Genomic DNA, 15419 nt, shown 5'->3' with positions numbered 1-15419 from the left:
GGGGGACTTTAATGCCAGGGTTGGGGCCGACCATGACTCATGGCCCTCCTGTCTTGGGCGCTATGGCGTTGGAAGGATGAATGAGAATGGACAGAAACTGCTTGAGTTGTGTACCTATCATAACCTCTGCATCACCAACTCGTTCTTTCACACTAAACCCTGTCACCAGGTTTCATGGAGGCACCCAAGATCACGTCGTTGGCACCAGCTGGACCTCATCGTCACAAGGCGAGACTCCTTAAACAGTGTTCAAATCACACGCAGCTTCCACAGTGCGGACTGCGACACCGACCACTCCCTGGTGTGCAGCAAGGTTAGACTCAAACCAAAGAAGCTGCATCACTCCAAGCAGAAGGGCCGCCCGCGCATCAACACTAGCAGAATTTCTCATCCACAGCTGTTACAAAAATTTCTAAATTCACTTGAAAAAGCCCTTCAAAACACTCCCACAGGGGATGCTGAGGCCAAGTGGGCCCACATCAGAGACACCATCTATAAGTCAGCTATGACCACCGATGGAAAACATGTGAAGCGGAATGCAGACTGGTTTCAATCTCATTTTGAACAGCTGGAACCTGTCATAGCCGCTAAGCGCATTGCACTGCTGAACTACAAGAAAGCCCCCAGCGAGCTAACATCCGTAGCACTTAAAACAGCCAGAGGCGCTGCACAAAAAACAGCCAGGCGCTGCGCAAATGACTACTGGCAACACCGATGCAGTCATATTCAGCTGGTCTCTGACACCGGAAACATCAGAGGAATGTATGATGGCATTAAGAGAGCTTTTGCGCCAACCATCAAGAAGATCGCCCCCCTCAAATCTAAATCAGGGGACACAATCACTGACCAACACAAGCAAATGTACCGCTGTGTTGAGCACAACCTAGAACTGTACTCTAGGGAAAATGTTGTCACTGAACCGCCCTCAATGCAGCCCAGCCTCTGCCAGTCATGGATGAGCTGGACGTACAGCCAACAAAATCGGAACTCAGTGATGCCATTGATTCTCTAGCCAGAGGAAAATCCCCTGGGAAGGACGGCATTACTCCTGAAATAATCAAGAGTGCTAAGCCTGCCATACTCTCTGCACTCTATGAACTGCTTTGCCTGTGCTGGGACGAGGGAGCAGTACCACAGGACATGCGCGATGCCAATATCATCACCCTCTATAAAAACAAGGGTGACCGCGGTGACTGCAGCAACTACTGTGGAATCTCCCTGCTCAGCATAGTGGGGAAAGTCTTCGCTGGAGTCGTTTTAAACAGGCTGCAGAAGCTGGCCGAGTGTGTCTACCCTGAGGCATAGTGTGGCTTTCGAGCAGAGAGATCGACCATTGACATGCTGTTCTCCCTTCGTCAGATACAGGAGAAATGCCGCGAACAACAGATGCCCCTCTACGTTGCTTTCATAGATCTCACCAAAGCCTTTGACCTCATCAGCAGACGTGGTCTCTTCAGACTACTAGAAAAGATCGGATGTCCACCAAAGCTACTAAGTATCATCACCTCATTACATGACAATATGAAAGGCACAATTCAGCATAGCGGCGCCTCATCAGACCCCTTTCCTATCCTGAGTGGCGTGAAACAGGGCTGTGTTCTCGCATCTACACTGTTTGGGATCTTCTTCTCCCTGCTGCTCTCACATGCGTTCAAGTCTTCAGAAGAAGGAATTTTTCCTCCACACAAGATCAGGGGGCAGGTTATTCAACCTTGCCCATCTAAGAGCGAAGACCAAAGTACGGAAAGTCCTCATCAGGGAACGCCTCTTTGCTGACGATGCTGCATTAACATCTCACACTGAAGAGTATCTGCACAGTCTCATCGACAGGATTGCGGCTGCCAGCAACGAATTTGTCCTAACCATCAGCCTCAAGAAAACAAACATCATGGGACAGGACGTCAGAAATGCTCCATCCATCAATATCGGCGACCACACTCTGGAAGTGGTTCAAGAGTTCATCTACCTAGGCTCAACTATCACCAGTAACCTGTCTCTCGATGAAGAAATCAACAAGCGCATGGGAAAGGTTTCCACTGCTATGTCCAGACTGGCCAAGAGAGTGTGGGAAAATGGCACACTGACATGGAACACAAAAGTCCCAGTGTGTCAAGCCTGTGTCCTCAGTACCTTGCTCTATGGCAGCGAGGCCTGGACAACGTATGTCAGCCAAGAGCGACTTCTCAATTCATTCCATCTTCGCTGCCTCCGGAGAATCCTTGGCATCAGGTGGCAGGACCGTACCTCCAACACAGAAATCCTCGAGGCGGCCGACATCCCCAGCACATACACCCTACTGAGCCAGCGGCGCTTGAGATGGCTTGGCCATGTGAGCCGCATGGAAGATGACAGGATCCCCAAAGACACATTGTACAGCCAGCTCGTCACTGGTATCAGACCCACCGGCCGTCCATGTCTCTGCTTTAAAGACGTCTGCAAACACGACATGAAGTCCTGTGACATTGATCACAAGTCGTGGGAGTCAGTTGCCAGTGATTGCCAGAGCTGGCGGGCAGCCATAAAGGTGGGGCTAAAGTGTGGCGAGTCGAATAGACTTAGCAGTTGGCAGGAAAAAAGACAGAAGCGCAAGGAGAGAGCCAACTGTATAACAGCCCCGACAACCAATTTAACTCTGGTTCAGCTTGCTGAGCCTTGATCAGAGAAGACTTACTGCATATTTCCTTCGGATTATCCAAGTCCTTAATGAAAGTTTCAGATATTCGACTATTGGTCTGTAGTACCAATTTTACCTCTGACAATGGAACTTGTTGAGACATTTCTTGGGCCCTACACATGAAGGAACAATTCCTGGAACCTTTTCCTGCAACTGTACAGTCTCTTCAACTTCACTTGGTTTCTCCGTAACTACTGGAGAAGCTACTAAGTTTGCTCTGGCCAAATCATTCCCCAGGAGTAGGTCAACTCCACCTACAGGCAAACTTTGGACAACTCCTACAGTTACCAGTCCAGACATTAGGTCACACTCCAGGCGCACCCGATACAAAAGTACACTCCCCATCGATACCATTCACTAAAACCTTGGCATTCAATGTCTTTTCTGTCTGAAAAATTATGCCTTCCCCAGCAAAAGAGTTTGGGTGGCTCCTGTATCCCCGAGTATAACTACAGGTTTGCGTGCCTCAGTTGAGGGTCCAGGAGTTACTTCTCCTTTTGCCAAGAATTCCCTATAACTCTCAGGTATCTTGTTCATGTCCCCTGTACTCACAGCGGTTTTTGTACTTGCCCTTACAGCTGCAATCAGAGCTACAAGCTGATCTGTCGTACACCCAGTCATGGCCCCTTTCACTGCATTGGTCTTGTGTAAGTCCCATGGGTTTACCCCGCAACTTACAGCATTCTGCACGAAGGTGTCCCACCATGCGACAATGGTAACACTTAGGCTTTCGGACCTCACTTCCATCCTCAACCTCTTCACATTCATTTCTGGATTAAGAAGATGATCCCTGGACAATCCAGCTGCCCATTCTTGACTCTGGCTACGTGCCTCCCTTTCATCCTCCCACCTTCTATCCTTCTCAGGTTTTTAGGAGTGATGGACAAAGAGTTTGTAAACAAGCTCATAAACATCAACGATTTCAGCTCCCTGTCTGCCTGTTGAAACTTTCTGATTCTCTACATGGGTTCTTACTAACGGAGGGAGTGAGCTTTTAAATTCTTCCGGAGGATTAATTTCCTAAGGATCTCATACGTGGCCTCTACCTATGGTGCCCGCATCCAACATCAAAATTAATTTGCCATCCCCTCTCAAATTCTATATGTGTGTCCAGGCTGTCTCCGGAGGTTCTGAAATCTTTGCCTGTCTACTTCAAGGACTAACTCATAAGCAGTAAGAGTTGCCATCTCATAATCTGCAGGGGCATCCTCAGAAAGCATAGCATAAACTTCATGAGCACTGCCCATCAACCTGCTTTTCATAAGCAGTGTCCAACTTTCCTTTGGCCACTTCATCTGACTGGCCAACATTTCAAAAGAAATGAAGAATGCCTCTATGTCCCTTTCCTCAAACATTGGGAGGACTTGCACAAATTTAAACAGCTCTCCACCGGGTCCTGTGCTGGAGTCAGTTCTTCCCTCAGCAGAATTGTCCCTGGAGCCAAGGCCATTCCTTGTCTTAGTTCCAGAATTTTTAATTCAATTTCCCTTCCTTCTCTTTCTCTTTCCTGCTGCTCTGCTTGCTCCCTTTGAAACTGTGGCTCAAGTCTTTCATTTCCAGTTGCAATTGAATCTTAGCTAATTCAACTGAACTACCATTTGGTTTGCTTTCTTCTTCCAATTTCAAAATGGTGTGGTATTACTGCAATTATGTCTGCTTTCTTAGCCCTTGGTTGTAACTCTAACACCAACGGTTTGTCTAAATCTTTCAGCCTAGCCTTGGTTAAATTTCTCAAATCACTCAGGGATACATCCTCCTTCCCCAGAAAGGTCATAGCAACTGAGAAAAACATTCCGGGTAATGTACACTTTAATGCACAAGCAACCTTTTTTTACTTTCTCTTTTCAATTAGTATCATCCACTTAACAATTGCATGTCATAGGCTTTGGGTATCCTGAACAAGCCCCTAATCAGATGTTATGACTGAGGTGGGAGGAATCACTGTCTATTCTAGTTCCACTTCTCCACAGATCACAACATCTATTTAAATGTTTACTCGGTTGTCGATACAGCCAATCATTTACTCTATTTTTTAATCACAGAATAAAATACACCAACCAGGTTTCTTTAATAAACAACAAAATTATCAGTTTATTATAAAACAAGACTTAACCAGTAATGAAGCAAAGCATTAAAAAAAGATTAAAAATATGAAAGTTCCCTTTTTTGAAAAAATCCCCAATTACACTCACACACTGGAAAAAAAGTACAGAAATTCATTCTGCAGAGATCTGTCACATGAGCTGGGGCAGCACAGTGGCGCAGTGGTTAGCACCGCAGCCTCACAGCTCCAGCGACCCAGGTTCGATTCTGGGTACTGCCTGTGTGGAGTTTGTAAGTTCTCCCTGTGACCGTGTGGGTTTCCTCCCACAGCCAAAGACTTGCAGGTTGATAGGTAAATTGGCCATTATAAATTGCCCCTAGTATAGGTAGGTGGTAGGGGGACGTGAAAGGGTAATGGGATTAATGTAGGATTAGTATAAATGGGTGGTTGATGATCAGCACAGACTCGGTGAGCTGAAAGGCCTGTTTCAGTGCTGTATCTCTAAATAAAAATAAATAAAAGGACAAAAAACTACTTTGGCCAAATAGTTGCTAATTCGTGACAAAAAAAAGATATGGAAGGAAGGCAGTCGTCCCTTTTTTGATCTGGCATCTAGGTATACAGAGATGGGTCACTGGGTTTGTTTCAGAAGCAGTCCGTTCTGGAGAAGTCAATAATTATTCCAGTAGGCTTTTCAGGAGAAATGTAGCATCAAGGCTTTTCCACCAACACACACTTGAATGACAAGACTTTTTTTCAGCTCCTCAGGAGCAATACGGCACCAGGGATTTTTTTTTTCCCACACTGGATCTTGGCAGGTTTTCTTCAAAAAAGGTAGAGAAGGAGGTGAGCTGGGTGATTTCTTTTTCCTTGGCAGAAAAACACCAACTGTCTTCAAACAGTTCACACCCCAAACAGAGAGTTGACTTCCTGACCTCCACAAACCTTGATCTGTGGCTTCTCTGTAACCATTTTTCCCCAGGTCACAAAGGCTCTGCTGTCTTTTTTTCAGCACAGGTGGTGCTCAAATAGCATCTTGTCCTGTCAGTTAACTTGGTAAAAAAAAGACATCTATGGAATCTTTTCAGTTTTAACACAAGTCCTCAAAAAATGAAATATTAAAAATAATGAAAGCACTTTCGTAACACAAAGCCAACTGTACAATAATGTTCAGGACACTCACTGTCCTGCCCCTCTAGATCGGTGTCCGGGGGGAGAAACTGATTGGTTTCTCATCTTTGTTTTCATCGAGCCGATGGGATGTCAGTGCCAGGCATTCTGAGCACCAAGTATCTGTTTAAAACATTCTACGGTTATATAAAGCCCTCAGTAGATATGGAGTAATGCTTACTCCACACTGTCCCATAAACACTCCCAGGACAGGTACAGCACTGAGGTTGGCTGCTGCCTAATTGGAAGTGCTGAGTGGTTAACGAGGTTGAGCTGACTGTAGCTCTGCACAGAGGCTGGAAGCTGTGTGACTGCTGCAAGAGGGAGAGACAGAGATTGAAAGAAAGGTTTTCCATCTGTCTTTACTCTGAAAGAAGAAAGCAGGAGGCTAGAAGAACTGACAGCTCTTGTGGACAAAGAACAAAGAACAGTACAGCACAGGAACAGGCCATTCAGCCCTCCAAGCCTGCGCCGATCTTGATGCCTGTCTAAACTAAAACCTTCTACACCTCCGGGGTCTGTATCCCTCTATTCCCATCCTATTCATGTATTTGTCAAGATGCCTCTTAAACGTCGCTATCGTACTTGCTTCCACCATCTCCCCCGGCAGCAAGTTCCAGGCACTCACCACCCTCTGTGTAAAAAGCTTTCCTCGCACATCCCCTCTAAACTTTGCCCCTCACACCTTAAATCTATGTCCCCTAGTAACTGACTCTTCCGCCCTGGGAAAAAGCTTCTGACTATCCACTCTGTCCATGCCACTCATAACTTTGTAAACCTCTATCATGTCGCCCCTCCACCTCTGTCGTTCCAGTGAAAACAATCCGAGTTTATCCAACCTCTCCTCATAGCTAATGCCCTCCAGACCAGGCAACATCCTGGTAAACCTCTTCTGTACCCTCTCCAAAGCCTCCGTAGTGTGGCGAACAGAATTGTGTGCAATATTCCAAGTGTGGCCTAACTAAGGTTCTGTACAGCTGCAGCATGACTTGCCAATTGGGTTTTGAAGCCCTTTCATTGATTGCTGTTGGGAGGGGGAAATGAAGAGACTGGAAGACCTTTTGGTGGGGTTGTTTGTTTGAACAGGGAGCTCCTGTGTTTAACAGCGTTGAATAGGAGCTCCCTCCCCACCCCAGCGAGCTAGCCTGGGATAGCTTGAGCTGCCCAGGTGAAGAGACTTTCTCTTAACTGTTTTAAACCACACCAGAAGCAGAGTGTGCCTGGGCAGCTACAGCTGTCCCAGGTGAAGACATCGTATCCCCTCCCACCACCAACTTGAAGACCAGCAAAAGGACTGCCTGAATTAACACCTGCAAAGAGACTGATTCCTCCTGACCCTCCTCTCATTCAGCCCCTCTCCCTAGCCATACCCTCCAGTCTGTGCTTTTTGGGATAATTTGTTGCTGTTATTTGTTATTCCTTTCTCTCAATTTCTATTTTTATTTTTTTCTCAACGGTGGGCGTGTCTCTTCTACCCCATGGCTTCACAGCGGTGGCGGGACCTTCCTATGCTGCAGCAGCTGCTCCTATGGCCCCGTCACCATTTAAAATATTGACATCAAGGTATGGGGTGAAGAGTTACACCCACCCCAATATGTCTATAGAGGCCTGTGTAAAGGCAATGGCTGAGGTTGTCGGCCCCTCAAAAATGTACGGGAAGTCTGTGCTCTTCCTGAAGACCGAGCTGGCTGTGTCCCTGGCCCTGAATAAAGGACTCACTCTGGGTGGGACTTTCCTGCCAATGGACCCTCTGGGGGCCACTGCGCAGCGGATAGTTATCAAATGTCCCGCCCTTCATTCCCAGTGAGCTCCTCCTCCTCCACCTGCACGATCTGGCAGAGGTAAGGTCGGGGATCACCCCAATCCCGCTCGGACTTCGGGAGCACAGCCTCCGACATGTCTACTCCTTCCGCCGCCAGCTATTTATGCAGCTGGCGTGGGAGGAGGTCTTGGAGGGCCATTTGATGCAGAGTTCCAGGGGACGGCCTGCCGCGTTGTCTGGACATCGGACGGGGCGCGGTGCCATGTCTGCAAGGGGGTGGGGCATGTTCATAAGAACTGCCCCAACCTCCCGGCCGCCAACTCCACCTCGGCGGCCCAGGGTGCCGCCACTGCACCTCCTCCCACTCCCCCCACACATCCTACAGTCGGTTCCGGAGGCTGTGGTTTTCACAGCCTCCAGCAAGGAGGGGAGTGTCCCTCTGAGTGGAAGGAAGGCGCGGGGAAAAAAAAACACCGAGAGGCGCGTCCCCTGGACACCATGACACAACCCGAGCCTGAGCTCAGCCAAGGCCAGTTCCCAGGGAATCCACCTGTCCCAGGGCTGGGCTCAGGCTCAGAGTAACAAAAAAAGGAAGGTGTGGAGGCGGAGGCCTCTGATAACATGGAGGTCTCTGAGCCCTAACGGGAAAAAGAGCAGGCACCCCTCTACGGAGGTAACTCAGGGCCCTGAGATGTAGGGCCCATCTGTTGGAGGGGAGCTGTCTCCTGGTTCAGGTCCCCAGGTTCCCCCTGCCACCACCAACATCAGGGCTGCAAAGACTGGACAGGAGCTCCCTATTCCTCAGAATGGAGGGGAGGGGAAGGCCCCTCTACATGAGCCCCTCCTGTGGGAGCAAGTGGAGCCCTACTTGTGGTGGGGGAGTCTGGGGACGTTCCTGGAGAAGCTACCCATTCTGCCACTGGGTCAGGTGTCCTGAGTGGAGTGGAGGGGAGGGCGAAGCCATAAAGGGTCGGCCCTCCCAGCCTGAATCCACTCCCAACCAGAAGACACCTGACCCGGTTATAAGTGAAAATGCTGCCCCATCTGCTGGACTGTGGGCGCTGGCGGAGCGGGAGATGGCCTCCTCTCTCCGCCTCCGGTCTCGGCTCTGGCTGGATTTCCGGAGTCGGGAACTTCCGTCTCCCCTGAACCGCTTATTGGCCTGGGGATGGAGGTGGAGGGGGGTCCTGAACCACTGGTACCCACAGGCTCCAGTTCCATTCTAGAACCCAGAGAGGACTCCTCTGCCATCGATCCTGGGGATGGGATCGTGACGGAGGTGGGACCTGCTGGGGCGGCCGGGAGGTCCGCCCCACAGTGTGTGGTGGGTGTATCGGCTGTTGGCGGTGATGACATGGAGGAGGATGGGGACTCGGTGTGGGGCACGGAAGACGATCTTGATTCCATCGCCAGTGAGGTGGTGGAGTCCCTCGTGCCTCCCAGTGAGTGTCTTCTCATCGCCATGGCGGAACTCCGGGATTTCCTTGCGGCTTGTAGGGGTTGCCGCAATAAAGTTCAGCTGGCTCTCGGCCATTGGTCGAATCTGGCACTGATCATCCAGTCTGTTCGTGCCGCCCTCAAGAAAGCAGAAAAGGCCGCGGGCGTGAAACTGGTTGAGAGGCGCCGATTTAATGTGTTCCTCAATGGGTTGCTGGGGGAGTAGAAGGGCAGGTGCACTTCCACTCCCTCCTCACAGTGAGGTGTTGGTGACAGATTTTATGTACCTTTGACATGAAGATAACCATAGCCAGTCTCAACATCAATGGCAGCAGGGGGTCTCACTGCAGATTTCACAATCTCTCAGTCCTCAGGGAAGGGAGATACGCGGTGAGCTTTCTGCAGGAAACCCACACTGTTCCGGGAGACGAAGCCACCTGGCTCCTGGAGTGGCAGGGTGGGGTCTACATGAGTCACCTCACCCCTATGTCTAGTGGGGTGGCTATCTTGTTGGCCCTGACTTTTCAGCTGGAGATCGTGGGGTCAAGGAGCTAGTGCCAGGCCGTTTGCTCCACCTCGCCATTCGCCTGGGTAGCGTGCCACTCCACCTTGTGAACGTGTACAGGCCCAGGCCCGGCGCGTTGCAAGCGCGCTTCTTTGAAGAAGTGTCTGCTCTCTTGAGCTCCATCGATAGCGGTGAGTGCATCATCCTCGGGGGGGATTTTAACTGTACCCTCGAAGATCAAGGTCCCCAGCGCGGCCAAGCGTTGGTGGAGAAGCTGAGGGGACTGATCAGCTCCCTCAACTTGGTGGACGTCTGGCGGAATCTCCATCCCAACTCCAGAGCCTTCACGTGGAGGTCTGGAGGAGGAGGGTCCCGAGTCGACCGCCTCTACTTTTTGCAGGTGTACGTCTCCCGCATCGCGGCGGCCTCGGACCACCACCTGGTGTGGGTGGGATCCGCAGACTGGCATTTTAACAACCGGCTGCTGGAGGACGAGCGATTCTGGGACTCGTTCCGTCAATTCTGGGCCGACTGGAGAAGGAAGCAGGGGGGCTTCCCCTCCTTGAGGCTATGGTGGGATGTGGGCAAGACTCACACCCGTGTCTTCTGTCAGGAGTACACGAAGGGGTCAACCAAGAGGCGGGAAGCTGAGATCGGGCGCCTAGAGAGGGAGGTGCTCGACTCGGAGTCCCGCCTGGGTCTTGCCGTCGCGGACCCGGCCCTGTGGCAGGCGTACAAAGAGAAGGGCGCGCTGAGGCACCTGCAACTCATAGGGTCCCGAGGCATGTATGTGAGGTCGTGGATCCAGATTCTGGAAGATTTGGACCGCGCCTCACCCTTCTTCTACTCACTGGAAAAATGGCGGGGGGTCCGTAAGCAGCTTGTTGAGCTGCTGGCCAACGATGGAATGGGCTTCCTGGTCTGTACTTATTAGAGTGCGTTCTCTCCGGATCCGTCCAGTGAGGACGCACACAGAGTTTTGTGGGAGGACCTGCCAAAGGTCAGCCCACAGGGCGCCGAAGGATTGGAGGCTTCGCTCACATTGGCGGATCTGACCGGTGCCCTCCGCCAGCTTTCGAGGAGTAAATCCCCATGGCTGGACGGGTTGACCGTGGAGTTCCTCAGGGCGTTCTGGGACGTCCTGGGTGACGATTACGCGCGGGTCCTGGGGGAAAGCCTGGTGACCAGGGAGATGCCCCTCTCGTGGCGCAGGGTGGTCATCGTCCTGCTGCCAAAGAAGGGCGATCTCCGCCTACTTAAAAACTGGTGTCCGGTCTCTCTCCTCAGCACGGATTATAAGATCTTTGCCCGGGCTATGTCTACCCGCCTGGGCTGCGTGCTGGCCCACATGATCCACCCAGACCAGTCCGACACGGTCCCGGGCCGGTCCATCCAGGATAACATCCACCTGGTCTGGGACCTGATCCATCTTTCTCAGAGGACTGGTCAGTCGGTCGCCTTTCTCTCCCTCGATCAGGAGAAGGTGTTCGACAGGGTGGATCACGAATACCTTTTCGGGACTCTGTGCGCAAAATGCGGCCCGAGTCTGACTTTTATATGCCGCTGTAGAGTGCTATACGCAGTGGATCGAGGAGGGCGGCCAGTCGCTGGTGTGCATCCGCACCCAGGCTGTGACTCTCCGCCTTTGGACCCTGCAGAGATACCAGTACGTCGAGCATCCTCCCAGATGGTGTGCACTGGCGACGTATTTTTTCCGCCAGTGTCACTGCCTTCAAGGCAACACGCAGCTCCAGACGGAGACCATTAGCCGCGCCTCTCTGAGGGAGTTGCCTGTCTTTTACCGGGATCTATTCAGAGTCTGAAACATGGTCGCTTCGAGTCAGGGCGCTCCATACCAGCGCAGGAGAGCGCCTTGGCTGTCTGGGTGGCCGACCCCGGGGACAGACCGGTGGGCGGAGGAGTAGCCAAAGCCCCTGGGACGCCCCTCACTGCGGGTGGCAAGGGGGCTTGGGAGAGCGGAACGCTCCCGGCTGAGCTGACCCCTGCTCGGCTTGAACTGCTCATCGGACGCAGGCCCCGAAACCCTCCTCGGGAGCCGGTCCCGCACAACCCGAGCTGCCTCTCAGAAATGCCCTCCATGCCATTACAATCGGTGCAGAGGGGTTTCCTGTATGGGCTGCTCCTGCACACTCTCCACTTCCTCTCCCTCGTCAGCTGGCCGGACATGCCCTGGCGGTCCGTGTTGCCATCTGGGGGCGAGGGGAAACCCCGATGGGGGTCTCTCTACGCGGGAGTCCTCCCCCTTTACATCGGGGACCTGGGGTGGAGGGTGTTGCACAGGGCAGTCCTGTGCAATAGACTTTTAAGTAGGTTCATGGACTCCCAGGCCGCCTGTACTTTCTGCAGCCTGGACAAGTCCGTGTTCTATGTATATATGGAGTGCGCGAGGTTGCAGCCTCTCTGAGTATTTGAAGGTGCTGCTCCTCAAGTTTTGGCTGCACTTCAGTCCCACACTCCTGACCTTTGGGCACCTGGTGCTGAGGGGCGTGGGCCAGGAGGAGGATCTCCTCATCAGTCTGCTCCTCGGCCTGGCCAAGGTGGCAATTCACAGGTCCAGGCTGCGGGCCGTCGGGGAGTCCGTCCTCCCCAATTGACTAAACGCTAAAGACTGTGTGCTGAGACTGCAGGCTGTGTAACTGCTGCAAGAAGGGAGAGACAGAGACTAAAAGGAAGTTTTTCTTCCACTTATTTTAGCAACAAAGGAAGGCAACGGAAGCTGTAAGAACTCAAAGCTCTTCTGTGAGTTTGATTTTGAAGTCTTTTTCATTGATTGTCGGGCGTAAAGAAGAGGCCAGAAGACCTAGGGCAGGGCTATTAATTTCAATAGGGAGCTCCTGTGTTGTTTGACACCACTGAATAGGAAGCTCCCTCCCCATCCCAACTACCTGGTCTGGGAATACTGAGGCTGCCCGGGTGAAGAGACTTTTTCTGTCACACCACTGAAAGAGGAGTGTGGCTGGACAACTTCAGCTGTTCCAGGTGAAGACATAGCCCTCCCCAACCAGCAGACCGGCAAAAATTAATATATCAGCAAAGACTGATTCCTCCTGGCCTACCTCTCCCTCGGTCTCTTCCCCCCTTGCCATAACCCCACCACAAGCACTTGTGTAATTAATTTATTATTTTTGCTAATTTCTTGTTCAACTAACAGTGGGTATAATTCTTCTGCCCCATGGCTTCTCCATCCTCTCTGGTGGTGGGGCCTTCCTATCCTGCAGCAGCATCTGTTGCCTTGACACCATTCAGGCTCTTAACAGCAAAGCATGGGGTGAAGAGTTACACCCACCTGACTATGACTATTGTCATGGTCCTGTAGCTTTTTATCGGAATATGCGGTTCGCCTTTAAGGCTTGCAAGGGATCAGCATTGCTTTAAGAGCTGGCAAGCCTTAGGAGTTATAGGAAGATGCATTTTCATTGCCTTCGAAACAGCCATTTGGAGACTGCGATTCAAAGGCTGCATTCTCGATACCATGGAAATAGCCACTGGGAGTGAGCCTGATGGGATACATTTGTTCCAATTCAGTTTGAACTGGCTTTTAGTGAGACAGTTTGTTCCAACAGAAGACACAGACAGCTGTGATGAGCACATCTGAAAAAGAGCTCTCAACCATTTAAACTGAAGGACTAGGAATTTAATCTGTTTAATTATTATCTCTCAAAATTCTAAGAAAAAGTCAAGCCAAAGCAGAGAACTCTGGTAATTTAAATTGAAGAAGGAGAAGTTAGACTGTGACAATCTTTTATCCCTCAAAAACTCTAAAGTCAGATTAATTCCATTGAAAGTGTTTGCAAGTCGTTAATTGTTGAAATTCGCTGGAGAAGGAAAGCAACATTCTCTGAGGATTTTGAGCAACATCCTGTGAGGACTTCGAGCAACACTGGACTGTAAATTTTCAAGGACTGTAATTTTTTCTATTTTAAATGTTGTTTATTGTCTTCATAGTGTTTAAGAATTTAGTTCTTCTAATTAAAGAGTTAATTTTTTGATTTAAAGACACCTGGTTTGGTTAGCCTCATTTAGGGGTTAATAGATGGTACAATTTGGCTGGGTCTTTCTTTAATTTGGAAAGTTTTAAATGATATGTTAGCCGATCTGTGGAGCGACAAGATTGAATTAACAGTGCATTGGTCCCATCACAATCAGAATTGTATATTTTGATTGGGGGCTTTGGCAGGAATGGTTGATCGTAACACTATTAGAATTGTGTAAAGGCAATGGCCAAGGTTGTCGGTTCCTCAGCCATTATCGCAGCGTCAAAAATGTATGGGAAGGCTGTATTTTTCCTGAAGACCGAGCAAGCAGTGTCCCTGGTACAGAGCAAGGGCCTCACTGTGGGCGGGACCTTCCTGCCAGTTAACCCTCTGGGGCCACTGCACAGTGGATATTATCCAACGTCCCGCCCTTCATTCCCAGTGAGCTCCAACTGCATCATCTGGGGGAGGTGAGGTCAGGGATCACCCCAGTCCCACTCGGTCTTCAGTAAAGCAGCCTTCTACATGTGTACTCCTTCCGCCACCAGCTATTCATACAGTTGGTGCGGGAGGAGGTCTCAGAGGGCCACTTTAATGTCGAGTTCCAGGAGACGCCCTACCGTGTCTTCTAGACCTCGGACGGGGCATGGTACCTGCCTGCAAGGAGGTGGGGCACGTTCGGAAGAATTGCCCCAACCTCAAGGCCACCAACTCCACCTCGGCAGTCCAGGGTGGTGCCACTGCACCTCCTCCCACTTCTCCTATACCTGCAACAAACACTGCTCAGTCAGTTCCGGAGACCGTGGTTTTCACCTGGACACCGTGGCTCAGCCCGACTCTGGGCTCAGCCCAAGACCCAATCCCGGGGAACCCACCTGCCCCAGGGCTGGGCTCAGGCCCAGGGTAACGGGGCAAAAGGGTGCGGAAGCAGGGCCCTCTGTTGCCCTGAGGTCTCTGAGCCTCTGTGCCCTAGCAGGAAGAAGAGGAGAAGGCACCCCTCCACAGAGGTAACACAGGGCCCTGAGGTGCAGGGCTCACCTGCTGGTGGGGAGCTGTCTCCTGGTTCGGATCCCCAGGTTCCCCTGCTACCACCACCATCAAGGCTATAAGGCCTGGGCCAGAGCTCCCTACCCCTCAGGATGGAGCGGAGGGGGAGTACCCTGTATATGTGACCCCTCCTGAAGGAGCAAATGGAGCCCTGCTTGTGATGGGGGAGCCTGGGGACACTCCTGAAGAAGCCCTCCATTATGTCAAGGGGTTGGGTGCCCTGAGTGGAGGGGAGAGCCTCCCAGCTAAAATCCACTCCCAGCCAGGATGTACCCAACACAGTTATGGTTGAAAATGCTTCCCCATCTGCTGGGTCTGTGGGCGCTGGCGGAGCGGGAGATGGCCTCCTCTCTTCACCTCTGGTCCAGGCTCCGGCTTGATTTCCAGAGTGGGGAACTACCATTCCCCTGGGCCGCTCACTGGTCTGGGGACGGAGGTAGAGTGGGGTCCTGAACTGCGAGTGCCCAAATGCTCCAGACCAAGAGATGAACCCATAGAGGACTCCTCCGCCATCGATCCTGGGGGTGGGATCGTGATGGAGGCGGGACCAGCTGGCGCGGCCGGGATATCTGGCCCACAGTGTGTGCTGGGTTTGTTGGCCGCTGGCGGTGACGATCCGGAGGAAGATGGGCGTTCGGTGTGGGGCATGAAGGACGACCTTGAATCCATCGTCAGTGAGGCGGTGGACTCCCTTGTGCCTCCCATCGAGTCTCCTCTCATCCCCACCGCGGAACTCTGGGACTTCCTTGCGGCATGCAGGGGTTGCCGCAATAAAGTTCAGCTGG

This window comes from Heterodontus francisci, chromosome 32 (assembly GCF_036365525.1).
Source record: "Heterodontus francisci isolate sHetFra1 chromosome 32, sHetFra1.hap1, whole genome shotgun sequence".
In the NCBI taxonomy this organism is placed as follows: domain Eukaryota; kingdom Metazoa; phylum Chordata; class Chondrichthyes; order Heterodontiformes; family Heterodontidae; genus Heterodontus; species Heterodontus francisci.
The sequence above is the reverse complement of the archived record's forward strand: the minus strand, read 5'-3'. Positions refer to the sequence as shown.